Source organism: Petaurus breviceps, unplaced genomic scaffold (assembly GCF_028583685.1).
Source record: "Petaurus breviceps papuanus isolate PSGF00001 unplaced genomic scaffold, PetGlider_PUasm1.0 175, whole genome shotgun sequence".
NCBI lineage: Eukaryota > Metazoa > Chordata > Mammalia > Diprotodontia > Petauridae > Petaurus > Petaurus breviceps.
The window spans coordinates 15,650,625-15,674,698 of record NW_027185764.1 but is presented as its reverse complement, the minus strand read 5'-3'; the positions used below and the strand labels follow the sequence as shown (position 1 = coordinate 15,674,698).

General features: G+C 46.4%; 1 protein-coding gene across 1 annotated transcript in view; it reads left to right on the top strand.

Moving 5' to 3' along the window:
* Window positions 1-423: 423 nt before the first annotated feature.
* Window positions 424-24,074, top strand: part of ELFN1 (extracellular leucine rich repeat and fibronectin type III domain containing 1) — a 197,429-nt gene continuing 173,778 nt past the window's right edge. The window contains exons 1-2 of the mRNA XM_069084816.1: window positions 424-734; window positions 6,824-7,070. The gene's annotated coding sequence lies outside the window, so the exon portion shown is untranslated. The remainder of the gene's footprint in view (window positions 735-6,823; window positions 7,071-24,074) is intronic.

Genomic DNA, 24,074 nt, shown 5'->3' with positions numbered 1-24,074 from the left:
CCAACCCCACCCTTGAAGAAAAAAAAAAACCACAATACCCTAAACCTAAGCCCAGTGGGACGCACCCAGGTCCACCCGACGTTTGGGAAGCAACACCCCCCTCTCCGTCGTCCCCCTCCTTCTCCTTCCTCCTCCCCCCTCCCAGCACGGGCTTCTACATTAAACCTTTGATCACGCACAGAAAGAATGTGCTACTATCTCCGCGCTGCCGCTGCCGCTGCCGCCGCCGCCGCTGCCGCCGCGCCGGAGCCCGAGCCCGAGCCCGAACCTGCGGGCCCCTCCGGAACGCCGGCGCCGCCTCTCGGAACGCTCGGGCCCGGGGCGGCTCCGCGGCTGCCGGACCCGGCTCTCGGCGCACTGGGAGCCGCCTGGTTTGCCTCGGTGGCCGCCACCTCCCCGCGGCTTCCCGGGTCTCTTCTTGGCTCTTGACGCAGTCTGGAGCTGCAGCCGGGTTTCCTCTCCTCTCCTCTCTCTCCTCTCCCAGTCTCAGGCCAAGCCCAGCCCGGCCCCGAGAGGGGAGGGGGGGGAGGGAGATTTGTCTTGGAGGAACCTGCCACCGGAGCTTGGGGAGGAGGAAGAGGAGGAGGAAGGAGGGGAAGCCGTAGCCGCCGCCACCACCACCGCCGCCACCTGCCACCTCTGCCCGCTGCCTCTACTGGGGATCTCAGCGCGCGCTTTCCGGGAGCTGTACCCCACCCCCTCCTGTAGCCCGCCCCAGGACACCCCGGGTTCAGGTAGGCGAGAGGGACTGGGGCTGGGACAGGGCGAGGGAGGGGAGTGTTTTAGGGTGAAAGGGTCCCTTCATTTGCTGCAGTAAGGCAGACCGGCACGACCCCAGCTCAGGGGAAAGCATCTCTTTGATTTGGGGGGATTCGTAAAGGGAGAGCAGGAAGGAATGAGGGGACGCCCCTTCGCTGCCGTCACCGCCCCCCCCTCGCCCCCATAGCTCAGGACCCTGACTCGTCGTCCCCTAAAGCTTTAGCTTCCGTTCAGCCTTCTTTCACATTGCTGCGGTTCTGCCCGTTCGCGGTGCCCGCTTCCCTTCGCGATCTCCCTCTCCAGCTCCGGGGCTCCCTCCCTTTGGGGGTGTGAGCACCCGAAGTTAGAGGCTGGTGAACTCAAATCAGACGGATTTTCCTCAGCAGCGCTCCGAGACCTCTCCCCTAAGGCCAGGGGACCCCAGACCCTTCGAGGAACCCTAGGGAGCAGCAGATTCCCAAACTTTAAGGGTCCTATGGATCCCCGGACTCAGGGAAGGGGGGGGGGGGGGGGGGGGGAGAAGGAGGCGGTACCGGCCTGGAGGGTCTCGGATCTCCGGTTCCCCGTCTCGTCTGTGGAGAATCCGAACCAATCCGGGCTACCTATCTCCCCCCCACTCTCCCACCTCCTCACCCTCCCCTCGTGCACACACACATATACACACACTCACACACTTAAACACACACATACAATCCCCCTCACCAACCCTTCCCCCACCCCCCACCTCCTTTAGAGCAGAAAAGATGCTTTGGGATCGAACTACCGGGAAGGATGTGGGGGAGGGAATGGAAAGAAGGGGGTTGAAGGGAAATGGTGCGCCCCCATCCCCATGCACAACGAGGGGGGCTCCTCCTGTGGGATGCAGAGGCTGGCTGTTCTTGGGGGCTCTGAGTCCTAGTTCAGGGCAACGTTGGCCCCAAAGGCTGCATCGCCGAAGTGTGAAGAACGAGCACTGGGCTATTAATAGGAGCCTGTGACCTGACTGGCTCCTTCAGACTGCTTGGGGAAGCCGGGCCGGGCTCTGGTGGCCACAACCCCCTTCAGTGTTCACCTCTTTCTCTCCCCCACCCACTAAAAAATTCCTCTCGCTTAACCCCACCAATTCTTCCTTCTAACCTTCCCTATTCCCCTGCTGCCACTCTGTCTCATGTCTCTTCCTTAGTCCCCACTCTCACTCTCTTTACCCTTCCCCCATCTTCTTATCTCTTGCTATTACCCCTTCTCAGCTCGCTGTGGTTCTCCCAACCCCCAAACTTTTCCTAGCCCTGAACTGGACTATATAACGCTTCGCTACCGGCCCTGGAATTTGCCGCTGTGGGAGGGTCTCAATGTCCTCAGGGCCTAGATCAAACAGACGCCCCTGTCCAGGGTCCCCTACGCATGTCTTTGGTTCATTGGGAGGCGGGGATGTGAAGGATTAGGTGAATGAGGGGTGGCCAGTTGGGAGCTGCCGCCACTTCTCTGCTCCGCTACAGCTGTTTGCCCGACCAGCGGGGACGGAAGTTTCTCGCGGACCAATTACTGCCTCCTCCTCCCGCCCCCGATTCCCTCCACCCACCTCCTCCCACCTCTTGTTCGGTTGGGCTCCGGGTTTGAGGGAAATTGGAGGGGAGGGGGGGGTGGAGATTACCAAAGAAACTGTTGGGACCTAGGAGACCTGGGAACAGCAGAAGGGAATAAGGAACCTGTCTGTGAGTGTTGGTGAGAGAGTGCAGAGGTTGAGGGGTTTTGACTAAAGGGATAGCAGAAGCTCTTAGGAAAGAGGGGGGGGTCAGGGCAGTTTCTGGGAATTTGGGAGAAGGACCCAGTTGCTTCTGCAGTAGACCCAAGGCCTCGGGTCTCCCCCAGGAGGATGGTGCCATTATTGCGCCTCTGGGGATTTATTCGAGTTTTCTCGGCTTTTAAAAATAAATCCACTTGTCTGAACTGCAATGGTTCTTTCCCCCAAGCTTCCTCATCCCTAGAGAGCTCTGCCCTCTCGCCTTTGCACAGCAGACTGGTATGGTCCAGTCCCCCTGTTGTGGGACGACATCTTCTCTATTATCCTTCTACCCCCACTCTACCTTGTGTGAAATTTCTGGGGGGCTAAAGATGTGTGGGGGTTGCCGCTACCCCTACCTTCCCCTTCCCAAGCATACCCACACCATCCTAATTATCTGAGTTGAGAAGAAACAATGTTTTTTTTCCCCCTTCCCTAAGTTTATCTTAGGGGTTTGGAGCAGGAAGGAAGGGGACGGAAGTGGGGGGGGGTATATAGCTGCTTTAATGTGCCTGACAGATGTGGCTATAGCGCCACCTTCTCCGTAACAGAATTAATGATCAGCAAGGAGGATGCCAATTAGGAGAGCCATTGGAAGGCTGGGGCATGAGGGAGGGGAAGAAAAGGGGACCGAAGGAGATGGAACTGAGGAACTGATAACATTTTTAGGAAACCAGATTGTAATTTTCTGGGTAAGGAGGGGCACTTGGGTTGGAGGGGGCTTTTCAGCCTAAGAGGTTGGTAGAGGTATTAGAAAAGTAGCACCCAATTAGATCTCCCTTCTCCTATGTAGCCCAGTTTTGAGTAGGGTTGCCCTACTCTCCACTGTAGGTTGCCCCCTCCCCGTTGATGTTAACTCCAAAGAACTAGTTGATTTCCTTTGATACCAGCTAGTAACCCTCTTCCTTCTTCAGGGACTCGATTAGCTTGCTGAGAATATAGGCCCAGAGAAGCCTGTGACTCTTGAAACTTCTTTTTACCTTAAGCTAGGGATCTTTCCCTGCTCAGAAGCTCTGTGACCTGCTCCTAGGTGGGAGGGTAGGGTGGAGGTAAGGCTCTTTCTCCCAAGACTCTCAGAGAGATGGCTTACCCTGTCTTTTACTTTCAACTCAGCCCAACAGCCCCAGTCTAGGCCTGGATGCTCTGATTTGCTCTCCTGAAGGCTAGAGGAGGGAGTATAAATCAAAGACAGAGGTGGGACTCAGTAATTAAAGAGGGGCTTTTCCTTGTACCCAAGGACGCAGATCCAGTGAAATTCTAAAATCTGGGCGTCCTTGAGACCTCACCCTCAGTATAACTTTAAGATCTGGGTAAAGACATAGGCTGGGGCCAACTCCTGACCTGAGATGCCTAAGTGCTTCAGGGCTTCAAGGGGGGGGGGGGGGGGGAAGGGGGACAGAAGAACTCTAACCCAACTTCAGACAAATAGGAGCCCTATATCACTTTCTGGGGGGGGGTAGTTCAAAGCAGGTGGAGTTGGGGATTCTTTGGCTGAAGGAGAGACTTGAGGAGAACCAGAAAACCCTAAAAGCCCTTTTGAGCCTTTTGTAGGTTGCAGTGGGAGGCCAGGAAGACAAGAAAACTAGGGAAGGCCAGCTGTTCACTCCTACAGAAAATTCAGTTCCTTTATCAATACTCACCATCCCTTCAGCCCCCTCATCCCATTCTGACTAAAGGTACCAGAACTTTGGTTCTGCCCCTGCCCGTTTTGGAAAGCCAATGCTCATGGGGTTGGGACCCCAGAAGAGAGAAAAGAAAGAGGACTTGAAAGCTATTTTCTCTAGAAATATCTATTTTTCCCCCTTCTCATTCTTCCTGAGATGGACCGGTGAGGAAGAGGTCCAGTGGGAAGCAGAAAGAGACCTCAGAGATTTATTAGGCCCTGGAGCGAAAGGAGAAGACCAGTTTCCCACAAGAGAGTTTCCAAAGACTGCCAGTTGATCTTTCCTTCTCAAAGCAGTTCTTAGAGGCCAGCTGACAGTGTGTGGGGACCCCTTGGACTCTACCTCTGGGGACCCTTCCCCTTGATAGCAACTGAGTAATGGCTGAAGGAGGCAGCCTTGAGGGCAAACTCGGTAGTTATTTTCAGGTTCTGATGCTAAAAAAAAAACATCTGAAGTGCTTATCCATAAGGAACCCATAGAGCCTCACAGGTATCAGGGAAAAAAGGGTGGGTTTGTGCCATCTTCCTTGTCACATTGCTTTCCAGACTATTGAGTTTTGGTGGTTTCATTACAATTTCAAGGCTATTCTTTCTGTTCATTGTGAACTGAGTTCTCCAGAGTAAAGTGGAGGGGGGCTGGGGAAATGTGCCCCTTCCTCAATCCTCCTAGGGATGACTTTTCCCAGATTGTGAGATGGGGAACCTAACCCACGTCCTCAGACAAAAACTAGCCCCTGAAGGGAAGTCGGCCTTGATTCAACTCCTGTCTGAACCCAGAACTGGATCATATTAGGTGATCTCATCAAATATTTAGGGTGCTGGAGCAGCCCATGTTTTGGGGATGGGCCAGTCAATACAGGAATTAGTTTTCTTGTGGGGGATTCATTCATATTCTCTCTCTCTTCCTCATACACTATAGGATTTATCTTGATTTGCTGCCTTTGAATTGAGTCAACTCTTTTGTATGCTGCGTGAATTGGCCAGCTGCTTTGTAGAAAGAGGAAGGGAGCGTGCATTGGGTACAGAGGAAAAGGGGAATCAGTGCTGGTGATGGAATGAGACAGGAAGGAGGGTGGGGGAGAGAATCGACACTTACAAAGAAAGCAAGACTGCACTGACCCAGGACAGGCTGGGGGAGGGGGTGTCCTTAGCTGCCATAACTAGGGTTGGTAGGGTTGTGGGATTGGGAAGAGAAATGCCCTGCAGCATAGAGTGTAAACTCTTTGAGGGCAGAAATGTTTATCTCATCTCCCCCTACCTTCCCCTTTCTCCTCCCACCCCCCAAGCCCTCACCGCACGAACCTCAAGACCTTGTACAGAATTCGAGCTCTCAGCATGTCCCTCGAATAAATCCAGTGGTGGTAAAAGGGAGGAGGTTCCAGGGGGCCCTTGTGCTGAAAACACCTACTTTCCCACATTCATTCCCATTGCGAATCCTCACTCTCCTGATCCTGGACTAATAAATGGTCTGGTAGTCCAAGAGTCCAAAAGGGAGGGGAAAGCCCCGAGGATCCCCTGCCTGGCATATAGTAAACGATTAATAAACTCTCTGTCATGGAAGAGGAAGGGGTGTGTGTGTGTGTGTGTGTGTGTGTGTGTGTGTGTGGTCTGAATGAGAGAAGGGGAAAAGTTGTCCAATCAATCCATATTTACTTAGGCCCCCCACCCCTACCCCGGCACAGTCCAGTTCTTAGTGCCACTAGATAACAGAAAACTGTTTAACATGCCCCTCTCTGCCTTGACCCCACTGCATCTCATATCTTACCTCCCTAGAGAAGCTGCCTTTGGACAAACTGAGAGAATAGCTCAATAAGACAGATTACTTGGTTGCTTACACTTCCTACTCTGCCCTTCCCCCTCCTCCTGTCTAAGTATTCGAGGAGGGAGGAGTGGGGGCGGGAGATTGGGGACTAGAGCCCTGAGGAAACCCTCCTTTTAATGCTAATAGATCTTCTAGCCCAACCCTCTCCCCACTCTGCCATAGACGCCCCCACAGCGGTGGGACCCGGAGATCGCTCTGAGGATATAGACGGCAGAGAGGAAAGACTGATGTACAGACAGAAGAGAGGAGAGGAAAGGAGAGAGAATGAGAATTCTCTTTGCCTGAAAGGGGAGGGGAGGGGCCGTGCTCTCAGATCGATGGGAGAAGCAGGGGAGGAATTTCAATACCGAGAGCAAAGTTAGAGACTGAAGGACGGGAGAGAGGCGGCGGAGCCGTGGCAGTGGCGGCTCGCAGCTAGCCGGCTCCGCAGGTAACAAGACCTAGCTCGGCTATCCTTGCACCTTCGAGAGTGGGGGACAGGGACCGAGATGGGAATGGTGGCTGGACCTGGGGATAGGAGAGAAGGAATTCGGGGCAGACCATTAGGAAAGAAAAGCCGATAGCCTAGTCTAAGTCCCCTCCTCACCTTCCCTCGTGCCCTTTGCCTTCAGGTGTTGCACCTGGGCACCTGGTACCACGGGCAGCCCGAGTCTTGGAGTCGGTGGGGAAAGCAAGTCTCTCCCGGTCCCCTACCCTTAACCATCCCTAAACACTAAGTTCGTTGGAACTTTGCAGTCGGGTTTGCCCCTTGGCTTCCGGGCTCCGAGGTGGGAGGGGATGGCCACTCCTCCAGTTAAACAGTCGGGTTTGCTATCCACAGTCACCGACTCGCGTGGGAGCCCTGGGGCTGAGCGGCGGCTCTCTCCTCGCCCGCGTCGAGGGAGAGGGAGAAGGAGCGAGTGAGCGAGCGCAGGACACGTCGTCCTGCTAGGGAAGGAGAGACCAGCAGCCGCGGGGGACTGGGAGAGACGCCGGAGCCAGGCCCGGAGAGCCCTGCCTGTCTAGACTTGGAGCCTGCGTATGCCCTCGGAAAGAGCTGGAGGAGGGAGGCGGTGGCCGCGCAGCGCGTAAGTTTGTTTGCATCCACTTCCGAGGACAGGGCTGGGGGCCGCGCTGGTGGGGACCCTCACCTCCACTTTTCCGAGGCGCAGCGGGTGTCCTTTGACCTCGAACTCTATGCTGGGGTAGGGGGGTAGGGGTGGGGGCGAGGAGAAACTGGGCTGTGCTTGGGAAGACAAGGACAAGCCTTCTCTCCTTCCTCTATCAGCCAGGGGGAGGCAGCCCTTCTCAGGCCGGGTCTGCCGGTGGGTCAGCCCCAGTGAGCTTTAGCAGTTGCCTTTGGTCGTCTAACAAACGCTGTCCAAAGCTTGAATCTTCCCTTAAAGCTAGAGAGCATTAGCTTATAGTCAGATTTCCTCCCTGAGCCTTGGGTGGACTGAGGGGGGGGGGAGGTTGTAAAAAAGAAAAATACTAGCTATACGGGGGATAGCAGAGGCACAGTACCTAGGGACATCAGCTTAGGTTCTGGGTTCTGGGGGCTGGGAGCTTGGGATAGATGTGTTAGCAACATTCTCGGCTTAACTCTGACAAGCCCCTTTTCTAGGGCTCTTCATGGAGCAGAAGCTGGATCAGATTTGTGGGGGAGGAAACCAAACCTCTGGGGCTTGAGTGGTAGGTACTAAGGAAACCACCTTCTCCTTCCCTCTGCTTTATTCTGGGACAGCCCGGGACAACCACAAAAGGTCAATTGCTAGCTTGATCTGGGGTCTCATGCAACCCTATATAAAGAGATTTGACAAAGTTAGTGATTTTATTGTCTTTGTTAATTCTTTACATTTGGGCTTATACTTTACAAATAATAACCAATTCACATTTGTATCTCTTTAAGTCTTACAAAATTCTTTCCTCATTAACACTCCAGTGAAGTAGGTAGTGAAAATACTATCTCCATTTTCCAGATGAGAAAACTGAGTCTCAGAGGGTCAGTACAATGTTCACTGAGTTACTTGGTAAAATGCAGAAAAGGGACAAGAACTGGCCTTTTAACTCCTCCTACACAGCAGTCTCAATATTTTTGAGATGCAACCATGCCCCATTTGACAGATGGAGAGACTGAGACTCCAAGAGTCTGTGACTCGTCCAAAATCACAGAGTGAGTTCCTGAGAGAAGCAGATTATAGAACCTGGGTGCCTTTACTCTCAGTCCAGGATTTTTATATAAGAATATGTAAATTCACCTAGGAAAGCATGAAAACTTTAGTACTTTTAAGGCAGGCAGGAAAGGTTATGATAGGGCTATTGCATTAAAGCCCTATTAGGTACTCAGCTCATCAATCTCTCTCCCCAGGCACTCTGACTCAAAATTGGGACCCTTTTCAGTTTAATATCCACCAGTTTGCAATGTAGCTAAATGTAGAATTCAGAATGATACAGCAGCTTGGGAATAAGGAATAAGGAGATTCGTGACTGGAAAAGCTCAGCATGGACGTGAAGTAAAAGGTATCTCTATCATCAGAAATAGCCAGTCTCTAGACTCACAGAGCAGGCAGAACTTGGAAAGGGAAGAAACAGGGGGAGATGAGGGTGGAGGCAGTTGGAGGAGGGATGGGCCTTTGGTCTAGGTCTAGGAGAACAAAATGTGGGAAGGAAAAAAGGCAGAAGGGCTTACTTCTACAGAAAGTATAGTAATTTTTGTAAATCTTCCTCAAAGCTGGGTTCTCTGTACCCACAAAAGAAAAAGGACAGACTGACATTCTCAAAATCCTTAGTCGAATACCTCATCTAGCTAAAATGGTCTCATAGCCTGGAGCCGGTGGACAGACAGCTTTGATTGACTTGGAGGCCTTTCCCTTATCACTTAATATGGAATGTTTGGACCCCAGATATCCCCAGTGGGTTTGCCTCAGTTCTAAATAGCAAGTGAAAAAATATTAGGGACAAAAAGGATGAAAGTGATAGAGATGAAGGTTCTGGGTACCTTGTTGCAATGTACAAACTGCCCCCCCACCCCCACCCCTCAGTTCTTATAAATGTTGGTAAATTTTTTTCTCCCAACTCTTCTGGGTAAAGGGGATGGAATAGATGCCGGGAATAAGTTAATTCAATCCAACAGCATTTTAAGTTTCTACTATGGGAGGCAACATGATGTGGAAGAAGCAGCATTTAACCTTACAGTCTAGATTCTAAGCTGATTCTACTATTCATTACCTTGGTTAAGTTGCTTCCTTCTCAAGGCCCCAGTTTCCTCATCTCTAAAAATGACAGTATTGGACAAGATAATCCCTAAGCTCCTTTCTGGTTCTGAAGCCTATACAGGACATTGTGACCCCCACTTCTCCCCATTTGGATCCATCCTCTAAAATCTTACCATGGTTAACGGTGAATAGAAGCAGAAGATAGGTTTCTGTATGGGTTATTTCAGACGCTATTGGCTTGGAAGAAATTTATTACCATAGGTGCGTAGACTTTTTGTGTCCATATTTCTCTGCAGAAAAGGGACAGACAGATCCTGTAGATAAACCAGTAGATGCATATAACTATATGTACATATATGTATAAATTGAGAATGGTTAAATGAAATATACCAGTGAATGACAAGCATGCAGATATATCTCGGGGTCCAGGTGACAGGGTAATAAATTTCACAGCATAAGCCAGAAGCAGTCACTAGTGTTACCAGGGAGCACTGGATAAATTTTATTATTCATCTTTCAACCCCACCCCCAACCATGTTGTTCTTCCTGAGATATTTCACTTTACTTTTTTTCACTAATTCATGAATTCTCTTGCTGGTTTCTTTGGATGCTTCTCCCAACCAAAGAAAGACTCACTCATTTTCTCCCTTGGTCCTTGTATTTGAGGCAGTTTGGTGTAGTTGCTGATAGTGTTGTAATAACACCTAAAAAAAGAATCCCAGAATGCTAAGAGCTGGTAGAAAGTTGTCCCTTCATTTTAACAGATGAGAAAACTTCAAAAAGAGGACATGATTTACCCAAAGCTACACAACTAATCTATGACATTGTAGACTTGGACTTTTGCCTAAGATATCACTCACAGCCCAGCATCTTAGGTTCTGGACTGAATGGAATCCGGTCTAGTCTTGGGTGCTCTTCCCCCTCCTCCAAATCACTATTCTTGAGTCCTGCCTCATATAATTACTAGCTGTGTGACTTCGGGCAAGTCACTTAAACTCTCAGGTCCTGTTTCCTCATCTGTAACACGAGAAGATTGATTTTGATGATACTTCTAGCTTTAAAGCTGTATGATCCTCTGATGCCCTTCTGTCTCCAAGAAAAGTCCCAATCACTCAGTGGTAACTGGGGAAAGAGATTTGGATTTCGTCTCAGACAACATGGTTGTGCTCTCATTTTTGTTTCCACCTGAAGTTTGCTCTTGAGAATCTTAGCATACAGTTTAAAAACAGCAAGTCTCTAGGTCTCTGGATAAAAGGATCCCAGATCCTATATAAGCACACAAGGTAACAATTCATATATCAGGTACAGGACAGCCTTTATTCCATATTTAAAAACATATAAAGACTCAGTAGTCTGTAAGTGATCAATCTTTTCTGTTGTCAAAGGCAGGACTAGACCCCAAATCTTAACCATCCAATGCTCTTTCCATTATATTGTTAGTTAGATAAGCAGAATAGCTAAGCTTCTAGAATGTCCCTGGGTTGGTAATGTTGGGAGTTATGGGTTGTGAATAGTGAGATGCCAGCTGCCTTTGCTGAACAGAGCAGATACTGTAATTAGAGAGCCATGATGGAGGCCTCTCCATGTGCTATTTTTGTCCACCTCTCCTTATGCATACCTGTGTTGCTGGCCCTGTATATGGCGGTACTACAATAGTGAAAAGTGTGGCATATTATGGTAGTGACATCAAGAACACAATGTATACATTACATGTTGTCACTGGCTTTCTCCCTGGATATCCTCTTTATACCCTCTCTCCCTTTCTCCCTCACCAATTTTCCCTAGCCACTTATCCTGCTTGTACCCAGCAAGAAGAACTGTTTTATCCTTAACTAACTTTAGAACCTTTCTTGTCCTGACATGCAGTCTTCTAGAGTGAGGGGCAGAAGAGAGAGACTGTCACCTTGGGTCTATGAAAAAAAAGTGTCTGGGAGAGCCAATGCTTTAAATCCTAGAATGCTTTTTTTTTTTTAAGATCTCTTCTGAGGTGAAAGACATTTTATTCTTACAACCCACTCTTACTACAAAGAAAGAAATGGGAAAGTGACTTGCCTGGGGGTACACAGTGAAGTTGGTGATAGAAAAAGAACCATGTTCTCTGAGACTCAATCCAAATCTCTTTCCTCAGTCACTCCAAGTGACTAGGACCTTTCTTCGAGGCAGGAGGCCATCAGAGGATCGTAGCTTTAAAAGGCATCTTAGAAGTCATCAAAATCAGATAAAGAAACAGGTCCAGAGAATTTAAGTGACTTGCCCAGGGTCACACAGCTAGTAAGTGTCTGAGGCAGAATTCAAACCCAAGTTCAGCACTATTTACTATACTTTCCTGCTTTAGAAAGGAGAAAGATCAGAGAAGTCAAGTTACTTAAATTCTACCAACTTTTCTTTCTGAATATTTCCTAAGAGGGTCTCCTTTTTTCTTCTACTCTCCATCTATCATTTTGGGAAGGAGAACAGCATTGTCAGTTAACACACATGCCGTGTGACATCCAGTAGCTTTACTAGTGACAGCACCTTGGATCTCTAGACAAGCTTTCTTTGTACTAGTTCAGAGCCCTTCTGCTCCCTCTCTCTCCCACCCATTTTTTATACCTGGTACTCCTGGAAGGGGGGAAAGAGCCATGTGTAAACTGAAGCTTGTAAAGCAAAGTGATTGGTGTAGGGCAGGAATCTGAATCTCTTAAGGCCTGCTCCACCTCTCCAACTTATGGCTTTACTGTTACATCCCTCTTCGCTCCAGTGTTTCATCTCCATCTCACTCCACACCAGTTCTTTCATTTCGCCCTCCTCTTTCTGTTTTCAAATGGACATTCCCACAACTAGAAACTTGGTTGCCAGGTCAAGCTTACATTTGACTTTGCTATATTTATATTCTGTTTGTAGTAATTGTACACCTCAACCTATTCTCCCCCTCCCTCCTTAATACTCATTGTCCCTTAAATGTCCTCATTGTCCACCCCAGGGCCTTTCCTTTGTGAATGCCAAGCATAACCCGGCTGCTTGAGCAAGTATTCAGTCTTTTTCAGTCGTGTCTGATTCTTTGTGACTCTTCATTCCTTTCTTAGCAAAGATAGTGGAGTGGTTTGCCATTTCCTTCTCTAGCTCATTTTACAGGGGAGAAAATTGAGGCAATCAGGGTGAGGTGACTTGCCCAGGGTCACACAGCTAGGCGGTGTCTGAAGCCGGTTTTGAGCTCAGGAAGATGAGTCTTCTTAACTCCAGGCCTGGAGCTCTTATTTACTGAACCACATAGCTGCACTGTGCTTGAACAATAGCTCTGAATAAATAATAAATAAATGTTATAGAAACTTAGAGGAGGGAAAAATCACCATGTATAGTGTAGCCATGGAAAACTTTCTGGAGGAGGTGAGATTTGAGCTGGGTCAAGGAATGGGTAGGTTTCAAGAAAGTAAAGAGGGAAGGGTGGGCAGATCATTCTAAGCCAAGAACTGGGAGATCAGAGGTCCTAGAGACAAGAATGTACTGAACTTTGGAGGCTCAGTGAACAGAGCAGTATGGTTTTATTATAGAGTAATGGGAGATGGGAAAGCAAAAGAAAGGATTGTGGAAGGTCAGTTGTTCTATTCCTCTCTCTCTTCTTCTTCTGTCTCTTAGCCTTTCTATTCCTTTCCCTGCTTCCCCACCCCAGGCCAGTGGATGAGGTCCACAGCCAAATAGATCAGCTTTTTCCAGACCCCTTACCACTAGGAGAGCACTGAATTCCAAGAGGTTCAAAAGGCCTGTGACCAAATCTGCATGTGTTCCTACCACATCTGGGGGATAGGGAAGGGGCACTATTCCCCAACTCTACCTACTGAAAAAGGAAAAAGAAAGCCTAGGGTTAAAGTCATTATCCACAATAAGATCCTTTTGACTTCTTGAATCCAGTATGCCACAGTTCATAAAAATGAGGCTAAACTACAGTGTGTTACATGTAGTAGGTACATAATATTTGTTGAATGGATGGATGGATAGGTGGATGAATGAGTGTGTGAGTGGGAGATGGATGGGTAGATGAATGAATAGGTGGATAGGTGAATTGATGGATGGATGGGCAGATAAATGGATGTTTATGGGTGTATGGATGGGTAGAGTAGGGAGAACAAGAGGAGACAAGGGGTAGCCAAGAATGAGCTACTTTGAACTGTATACAGCTGGAAAGTTCCTTATAGATCAGTTAATTAATAAACATTTATTAAGCACATACTATTTGCCAGCCCCTGTGGCACTATGTGCCAATCGATTGTTAGGCACTGGGAATAAAAAAAAGAGAGAAATAGTTCCTGCCTTTCAGGTCCTCACATTCTATTGGGGGAAATAAAATGAATACGTAGAAGCAAATATGAAATATATACAGAGTAGTTCATGGTATACCAGTAGCTGCAGGTAAGAGGAACATGGAACCAAAGCCAAACTTTGACAGGGTTAGAGATTCTAAGAAGCAGAAATGAAGAGGGTGCATTCTAGGCATAGGGGAACAGCCTTTAAAAGGTCATGAAAATGGGTATTGGAATGCCATGTATGAGGAGTCCAATGTTTCTTAAGCTAAACCATACTGAGGCCCCGGAATAGAGTTTGATTCTCTATTATGAATGACTCCTCTCTCTCTCTTACAGCTCTCTAGAATTCAGAGAGCAGGGCCTGGGAATGGGAGAGAAGCAGGGAGTCGTGGGTAAGATAAACAAGAATGGGAAGAAGGAGATTTTTATGTTTCAAGATTTTGAGAAGTGAGGACTTGGGGTAGAAAAATGATATGCAGAGGGGCGGCCAGGTAGCACAGCAAGTAAGAGCACCGGCTCCAGTGTTGAGAAGACCTGGAGATCGAATCCCGGGCTCAGACACTTAGCACCCACCCAGAAACACCTGGCCGTGTAACCTTGATCAAGTTACTTAACCCCAATTGCTTAGGGGCAGCCAGGTGGCTCAGCGAGTAAGAGCACTGGCTCCAGTGTTGGGACGACCTGGAGATCGAATCCCGGGCTCAGACACTCAGCACCACACTCAGAAATAACTGGCCGTGTAACCTTGAGCAAGTTACTTAACCCCGATTGCTTTAAAAAAAAAAATGATATGCAGATCAGGAATAATTTGCTTTGCATCAGAAGCCAGGAAACTTTGGTCTAGTCCCAACCATTTCTTTTGCAACAGAGTAAATGTGACCTATCATATGCCTTAAAAGTTTAAAGGTGTAAGTAGCAAGCTCTGGATCCTGTGTAGCCTGGACCCATCCAATCTGTCTGCCCCGCCCCTTGTTCTACCTGGATTTACAGATCCAAACCTTGGGAAACATAAATCCCTCTCCTCCCCCTGCCCCAAGACTAAATGACCAAATGTGCAGCAGTCAACATGCCTTTATCTCTACTAAACACTCCAAGGAATAAGGAGCTTGTGGTTCAGGCCTTTGAGGACTGAAAGGAGGGTCATAGTGAAAACCTGGTCGTGGGGCTAAACCCTCTTCTGGCCTTGTGCCCTGTGCAGCTGCTCCCTTGACAGTTGCCTAGTTCCACTATTGCTTAAGGCTCTTTGGAAAAGTTCAGATAAATCAGAATCCTGGCATCACTGAGATCTGAGTGCCTGGGAAATCACTGTCAGTCGGGCTGTTCCCTTATATTTACAGTAAGCTTTTAGTTTTATTTCAAGCAGAATCAAAATGAGGAACCACTTAGTCGTTAGCTCCATCTAGTTAAATATATTAAACACACACACACACACACACCCCTCTCCGTCTCACACACACTCTCTATTTTACATACACACACTTCTCTCTTTCTCACACTTTCTCTTTTACATACAGACACACACATGCACGCACACACGTATGTACCCTCCTGCAAACTTTATTAAACATACACTAAGGGGCCCAGGCCCAGGGAAGAAGGCTTACCTCCCTTGTCACTCTCCCTAGGGTAATCAAAAGGAATACTTTTTAAGAACAGCACTTTGAGAAAATGTCACTCTGCTGGGTCGGAATTCATCACTTAGCCCGCCACAGCAGCTATAATCTTTAATCATCCAGAGCAATCAAAACAAAAAAAAGCCAAATAGCATTGCAGGATATGCCTCAGTGCTGGCTCATGGTAAAATGCCCCGTCATTGCAGTGATGGGAGCTAAGAGCTGTAGTTCTGCCAGTCCTGTCACCTTCAGCTGCCACCCACTCCCTAGATAGATGGCTCTGTAGTAATAATGATGAGAGTTCACTTGATAGAGTCTTTTTCAGTTTACACTGTGCTTCCCTAGAAGTAATCCTGTGAAGTAGGGAGGCAAGAGCTTCTATACCCATTTTACGGATGGGGAGACAGGCCTTCCTTCATGCCAGGCTCTGGTCTAGAAGAAGAGTTCCTGTCTTCAAGAATTGTACAGTCTAGTCATACAAACCAAATGCCACCAGGGCCAATTACAATGTGGCACAGAGACCTAGACTCCTTAAAGACCACTTTCTCCAGGAAGATTTTTAAAACAGACTTCAGGGGCATTTTCTTTCCATTCAGTGACTTCAATCCATCTTCTTCCCTTTGCTCTCTTATTCACATCACAACTGAATGATGAACATGAAACCCCACACTTAGGGTAAGCTTTCTGAGAGCAGGGACATTTCATTGTTGTCATTGTCGTTACCCCAGGACTTGGGGTCGTGTATTGAATGTAAGTCTTTGTTCCTGGATGTGGCTTTTGCTATGGTTTCCTATGAGTCTATAGCATTGCCCTTTGAATCCTTATTCTTGGATCTTCATCTGAGAATTTCAGAACTCGAAGGGGGTGGAGCACCCTGGAGATGATCTAGATTCCATTCCCCTCAAGCCACTTCCCCACACACCCTTGTTTTTTGGAGATGAAAATTAAAGCCAGAAGCCAAGAGAGGGGAAATGCCATGTCCAAAGTCATACAGTGAGTCAGTAGCAGAGCTCAAAATCCAGGTGTCCTGACTGCCCAGTTCAGTGGTCCATGAACTACACAGGAGAACCAATGGTCATGAATTGGACATCTTGACACTGGAACCAAGAACGTCAAGTTCTATCCATGCTGAAATCTGTATTCACAGGTCTGACTCCTGCTATGAGAATCAGGTCCATGGGTAGGTAAGCTACTAACTAGCTGTGTGATGCCAGGCAATTTACCCTCCTCATTTCTGGGCCTCAGTTGCCTCAGCTATAAAATGAAGGGGTTGGACCAGATGTGCTTTAACTAGGGTCCCTTCCAGCTCTAACATGAATTATGATTCTATTATAAAATGATGATTCTATTAATTTTAGGTAATCATGCCATTCCTGTGCTTTGCTTCATGAGGATGAGCTTTTCTGTACTCTGAAAAGGGACAGGTTTAAACTGTATCATCAGAGCTTTAGAGTAGGTCTCAAGATACCCAACTGAATCTCTGATCTCATTGATTCAGGGGTTCCTTTTCACAATGTAGATTGCAGCCCATCCATGCCTGTCCATCCTGTAAGACTCTTGTCTACATTCTCCCTAAAAGTCAACCAGCCTAACAATTTGTACACCTTCTTCTCTTTCTCCCTCTTGATATCACGAGAAAGTGAAGCAGGTTCATTTTATTTAATCATGATTTTTTTTTGGGTTAGCAAGCTTACTTTAATCAGTCAAATATGTATCGTTTACCTAGTTCAGGGGGAAAAGGTCAGCACCCCGAACTTCAGAGTATACAGAGAGAAGTTACAAGATAGAGAAACAGATCAAGCAGACAGGCTTCCAAACTGTCCAACCATTACATCCATACCAAATCACAGTTACCAGAGAGGGAAGCATGAACATCTGGGTTTTCAAAGCTGGGGGGCTCTCAATAGCTGCCCAGAGACTCATCTGGTCAAATCATAACACTTCTCAAAGTGAGCCCCCCATGATTTTTTTTAAATAAAAAAGTTTCATTGCTGTTTTTAAAAACATTGCTCTCATTCTTCAACCTTCCCTTATAGCAAAATAGAATTGTTTTGCTTAATAAATAAAACTTATTTTGATAAATCATTTTCCAGGGCTGACCATGTATGTTGCATTCTGTACCAATAGCCCACCACCTCTCTGCCAAGAAATAGGAGACTTTAAGTTATGTCTCAAGAAGCATTTCTTGCTAAGGGAGAATTGTTTGACCCTGTTGATAGGGAGGCATTGCAGAATTTCCCTCTCTAGGGATCCTTAGAAGTGAGGTTAATTCTTAAGAAACATGTATGTCTGCACTGGTAAAGCAGCAGCATAGAGTAGCCCTGAATGTTCCATGTACAGTTATGTATTTGTTGATATCTGTACAACTGGCCTTTGGCTAGTTTGTGATTTAGGAGAATTTGCCCCTAGCGGCCTCTTTCTGCCCTTTGCAGGACCCTTCCTAATACTTCAGGTCAACAACGTCCTCTATATTCTGCTCCCAGGTAAGGATTTTATATGTCATTTATACTTTAGTGTAAATAAGTTCAAGTCTCTGGGCTCCCTCTCCTAGGGTGTCTTTTGGTTTGTCTCACCTCTGAATTCAGATTTTAAAACTTTTTGTTTCTTCTTAACGGTATTAGTTAACTGTGTGAGAGAGGTATTTTTGGCTTCTTATCCTGCCCAGAGACAGGGCTAGTCCCTCATGTGTAGTTTCCTAGAAGGCAAAAAATATCATAATGGTAGGAGAAGAAAGACCTGGACATGACGTCACGAGTCGCTTGGGTCTAATCTGTTTTTGTCACTGACTCTGTGAATTCAGGCAAATCCCTTCACCTTTATGGGCCTCAGTTTCCCTTTTTGTCAAATGATCACACCAGATTAATTTTCTAAGGTCTCTCTTAACCCCATCTTCCTATTTATTTTGTAAAACCCCCAAATCTTCATTGAATGAGAGTCTCTTTGTATAGGACACTGTGCTGAATTAGCTCTGCACCGAGGTGGGAGACAGGCCCATGGCATTCTGCAGCGTGATTGTATTAGTGAAGCTAATAGGTGATGAAGTGACCAGAGTACCCTCACTGAGAACATCAATCCCTGTTCCCCTTGGTCCTCAGCACTGGCATTTGGGTGAGGTCCCATGAGACAGGGGTTTGCTGAAGACTGTCGAGGGTGTGCTCTCTGAAGATGGCAAGAGGCTGTTCCCATAACCCAGGATTAAAATACAGGTTGTCATTGCTTTACCACATAGGTCTGTTCCAGTCAGATCTGTTTATACGTGGATTTCTGTAAAACAAATCTTATTTTCCTATTGATATCCATGATAAAAGCAGATGCCTTCTTTTGAAGGGAGAAAAAATTGGACTGAAAAGACTGAGTTGAAAACCCAGAGGATTAGGATGACAGAAAGCTCTTTGGTGGGTTATGTATGGAGCTAGGAACATTGCTGTGCCTTCTAGGTGTTGTAGTCTTCACCCAGGAGTTTTATAGTCACTACTGTGCTTCAGAATTCAGTGAGTCAGCTGAGGTGTAGGGGGAAGAGAGATGGAATGGGGTGGGGCCCTTCCACGGAGACTTGTGTGATATCAGACAAGTTATTTAGGCTCCTCATCTGCCAAAAGAGAGATTTAAACTAGAGACCTTCTCAGGTTCCTTCTGATTTTCAAGTTAAGATCCTGTGACCTTCCCACAACCCCTTTCACTTTTCCATGACTATAATAATTATGAATATTCCCAATCTAATAGGGCTATAGAGCTCAATCTAACATAAATAGTAATAGTAATTATGGATATTCTCCATCTAATAGAGCTATAGGGGCTCAATCTAATACATAAATAGTAATGGTAATTGTGGCTATTCCCACTCTAATAGAGCTCAGTCTAATACATAAATAGTAATAGTAATTGTGGGTATTCTCAATATAATAGAGTTATAAGGCTTCTCAATATAATAAATAAATAAATAATAAAGCTTTTCAATCTAATAAAGCTAATAGAGCCAGGTGGCAATATCAGATTGTGTCTAACACATGATTGTATTTTGACTTGAAGATTCAGATTCTATAATGTGAATTAATTCCCTGATTTTTTTCTCTCACTTTGGGAAGTTCAAAATTCCAGATACATTTTCTTTTTTTTTTTTCTTTTTGGAGGGGGGAGGCAGGACAATTGAGGTTAAGTGACTTGCCCAAGGTCACACGGCTCGAAAGTGTTTAGTGTCTGAGGCCAGATTTGAACTCAGGTCCTCCTGACTCCAGGGCCGTTGCTCTATTCACTGCACCACCCAGCTGCCCCTCCAAATACATTTTCTATAGAAGACCATAGGCTTAGAGCTGGAACGGACCTCAGAGACCATCTTGTCCATTTTACAGATGAGGAATGCTTGTGAGGACTCCACGTGTTCTTTTTGAGTCTGAGCTTTGGAACCTGAAATTATCTCCACCTGTGCTGATCATTTCCCACCTTGGGTAGAAGTCACTAAATGCAATAAGATGATCTCATTATGGCTTGGTTTTAGAACCCATATATTTCCCCCCTTGGGTGAGGTGGAGAAGTGGGGAAGCAGGAAGAGAACTTAAAGGAAGCCTTCGTTCCCAGTGTATTGATTTCAGTTTTTCTTCATTATGAAATACTCAGAGAGGCTGAGCATGTTAGATCTGGAGAATAAGATTACACAAGAGAGAGATTTTTCAGAAAGGGAAAAACCCACCCCATCAGAAATCCTAATATTGCTACATGAGTTTAAATAAAAAAGTTAGAGATCAAAACACGAGTGGGCTGCAAGCTTGAAAACTTCTCCGACAAACAGCAGCAGGCGTGAAAAAAAAAAAGCTGGTGAGAAAACACACACACTCAAACACAAACATGACAAGCCCATGTGTACAGATACAAAGACACACCTCTCCCCCCCACGCAGAGAAGCCCTGAGAAATGTGGGCCAGGAAGGCACTTCTAATTAATTTGTCAGTGGTTTTGCCTGTGAACACCTTGGGGGAGGGACCCAGGCTTTAGTGGGGTCAGCAAAGCCTGGCACCTGGTCTCGGAGCCCTGTGAATAATCAACACTGCCTCCCTGGCTGGGAACGTGTTGTTTAAACTTGAGTTACTCTGCTGACATTCCCAGGGGCATCTCAAATGTTCTATGCACCAAAAAGGACTTATGTAGCCAGTCAAGGCACTCATCTCAGTCTGTTGGAGCTGAGCCCTCAGGATTTAATTCAGTCACCCGTGCATTGGGATATCATCAGTTATCACCCATCTCTGCATTCCTATCCTTGTTCTGTAAATGAGAGTTTTGAGAGCTCGAGATTTTTCTGCCTTGGGCTTGAAATGGTCTTTATGGCAAGAATTACTCCATGTAGATAGTTAAGGTTTAATCAGGGGAAAAAAGGGCCACATGTTGGGGCCAGGGAAAGGGCTTTCTGGTCTCTCAAGGATCCTCCCAGTTTCCCCCAGTTTTGTGATTCTATTTTGTTCATATTCGTGTGAAAGGAGCTATCTTTGGTTCTCCAAATCCCTGCTGAAGCGAACCTAGGTGGAGGGTTGGAAGTCACACCTTTTCATTTAATAGATTGAAAAACTACAGCCCAGGAAAGGGACATGGGTTACCCAGGGTCAGGTCAGGTAGGATCAGAGGAAGTATCTGGACCCAGGTCCTCTGACTCTAGAGCCATTGTGCTACTTTGGCATAGTCAAAGGTCAGCAAAGGGACTTACAGTAGGGCTGACCTGTTTGGAATTTGAACCTTCAGCCTGCAGCATTTTTCAATATTGAATTGAAAAACATCCAAACACCAAAACATCCCTGCTGGACTGTCTGAAGGAAGTACCCAGTTTCCTGTCTATTCTCAGGGCCTGAAACCGTAACATTTCCATGGTTTTAAAGTTGGAAGGGACCTTAAATTCCACGGGATAATTGATTAAGAGCTGGAAAGTACCTAGAGGTCATCCAATTCAATCCTAACGTGATTTTACAGGTAAGGAAACTGAGGCAAAGAGTGATTTGCTCAAGGGCATATAGCTAGCGAGTGAGCTATAGAGCTGGTATTTGAACTCAGGCCCCACATTCCAAGTCCTGTGTTCTTGCCACTTCCTCCATGACAGTAATATCACAGTCCTTTGGCATTCCTCATCTCATTTTCCCAACAGTTATGAGATATGTAGGTCAGGGATCACTGTTTCCATTTCATCCACATTGGCATAGTGGATGGAGATCCCGCCTCCGAGATCAGGGTACAATTCCTATCTCTGAAACACAGTGACTGTCAGATGGGCAAATCCCGTCCTCGGTGCCCGAGACTACCGTTTAAGACAGAACTTCTGAACTTTCTTTGTCTCATGGTCCTCTTTGGCAGTCTGGTGAAGTCCGAGAAAATATTTTTAAATGTATAAAGTAAAATACATGGTATTCAAATGGAAACCAAGGTTAGTGAAAATAAAGGTCTATTTTTTTCCCATCTAAGTTCACAGACCCACCCCCGTTTCTCCCAAGTGTATCCATGGATTCCCACTGTCGATTCTTCTCCGTTTCTAAAACTGTGGGTTACAGAGGTATTGATACAGGTCGGTGGATGGGGTTTCCTAACCTGAAGTTACGTGTACCAGTAAAATCATAGATTCTGCCCACAATGGATGAAGGAATAAATGAATACATTTTTATAACATTTAAAGATTTGCAAGGTACTTTGCGTATATTATCACGCTTGATCTCCACAGACTGAAGGTCTGAGGCTCACAGAAGCTAGCGACTTGTTCAGCATCTCCAATCTGGTCCTCGCACAGCTCATTAAAATCAGAGCTAAAAATCAAAACCCAGATCTCTGGACCCCTAGGCCCAGAGTCTTGTTACTTCACTGAATTCTGAGGGCATTCAGGAGTGGGGAAACCCACAAGACCCTCAGAGGTGGGGAACCTTCGGCCTCAAGCCTGCAGGTTCCCCACCCCTGCTTCTAGCTTGTTTTTTCTTTCCTTAAATGATCTCCCCAGGCCCCTAAGGTCAAAAGTACTAGAGGAAAGCCACTGGCAAAGAGTGGAGCAGTCTAGAGAGGAGAACCACAAGTGAGTGGGCTGAGGTTGGGGGTAGAAGGAAGAAGAAGGAGGAAATCCCTCCTTGGGTTCTCTGGGAAAGTATCCCAAATGTAGGAGGTGTTTCTGCCAATCCGCCTGGTGTCTGGGGAAGCAGAATTACTGCTCATCTCCCAGTCAGACTTCCCGCACAAGCCACAGCTGACAGTACTGAAGGGGGAGGCGATTTGGGTCAAGTCCCCCGGGGGATGTAAACACCTGAAAACCAGCCTCATTCCCCTATACTTAGTCCATGTTCTCTCCTGGGATAGCCAGCTCTACCCAATAAAAGTTTCACGTGTTTTCCCCCCAGACAGCACAGCCCTAAGAGATAGTCTCATTCGGCTTAAGCGAAATGCAAAATTGCCAGAGGACACTCAACCTGCTCTCCAATTCTATTTAACCCAAGCGACTGTTTGCTATTTAGCTTGAGTAATAGTTTTATTATTTAGACCAAGTAGCAAAATTAGTAGTTTACTGCAACACTGAACAACACTGGACCCGGAAATGTGCACACCCATAATTGCCTTCGTATGAGCAGAAAAAGGCCACTTTAGAAGAATTTTCTGTTTTACGCTCTGCTGGCTTTGAGGTAGGGAGGAAGGGGGAGGTGAAACATGCTATTGTCAGTCTGTAGCATTCTAGTGATTCACCTCTGTTCTTTTGCCTCTCCCTCCCCTTCCACGATTCTCCCTGGGAGTTCCCCTCTCCCACTACCTGAGTCATTAAGAATTGGGCTTGGGGCTTTGTGACTTACTTAACAGGTCAGGTGTGGAACTGAAGCTACAAGGTGTTAGGGGAGACCCTGTGAGTTACATGTTCCCCTCAGGGAGAGGAGAGGGAACACCATTTCCTTCTGGTCCCCTGCCCTTAACAGTATCTATTTCCGAGAGGGGTATAAAATCATACTTGGAACTATGGGTGTGGGGTTGGGGGAGAAAGAGGAGTTCATAGGCTATGAGGTTTTATTTCTCCCAAGGGTTGGAAATCCCTTTAAATTAGGGGTTTTTTAACTTGGAGTCAGTAGATAGATGAAATGAACTGATATGGGGTAAAATTATATACTTATTTTCATTAACCTCTACCTGAAATGTAGCATCCCTTTTGATTATTAATTTTTTTTTAAATTCTGAGAAGAGTCCATTGGCTTCACCAGATTCTTCAAGGGATTCTGGATACAAAAAAGTCTAAAAACCTCAGCTTTAAATAATGAGCCTGTAGAGGTAGCAGGGATGTGGTATTTTAACAAAGGCATGAAAATGACTGTCTGCTACTTGTGCTTATAAAGTTTAGGCATTTTCCAGGGCTGCCTTTATTTTTGATATTGTAACTCACTCCCACTCCATTTCCTGGGAATAACAATTTGTAGTAGGGAAGTCATAGCAAGAGGCCCAAGGCATAGGAGGAGATCATGGGTCTGTGTATGGAGGGAGACCTGTGTTTAAAGCCTGTTTCTGGCACTTATTATGTCTGTCAGTAGACTCTATTTCTTTTTTCAAATGCTTTATTAACTTCTGATTTATATCATTCATTTCTACCAGATTTTGAGTTACAAATTTTCTCCCCGTTTTTCCCCTACCCACTGCCCCAAAATAGCAGTCCCACAGGATATCCCCTCCTCCAATCTGCTCTCTCCCATATTTTCTCCCATACACCTTTTGATTTTTCCAGTGGATCTCTATGCCCCAGTGTCTGTATATCTTATTTCCCAATTACATGTAAAATAGTATTAATAATAGTATATATATATATATATATATATTTTAATATTTGATTTTAAAACTTTGAATTCCATATTCATTCCCTTCCTCCCTTGTCACCCACCCTTACTGGGAAGATAAGCAGTTCAGTATACAATGTACATGTGTGGCTAATGCAAAACAATAACATAGTAGATATATTGTAAAAGACTGACTATATTTCCCTCCCTCCTATCCCACCTCCC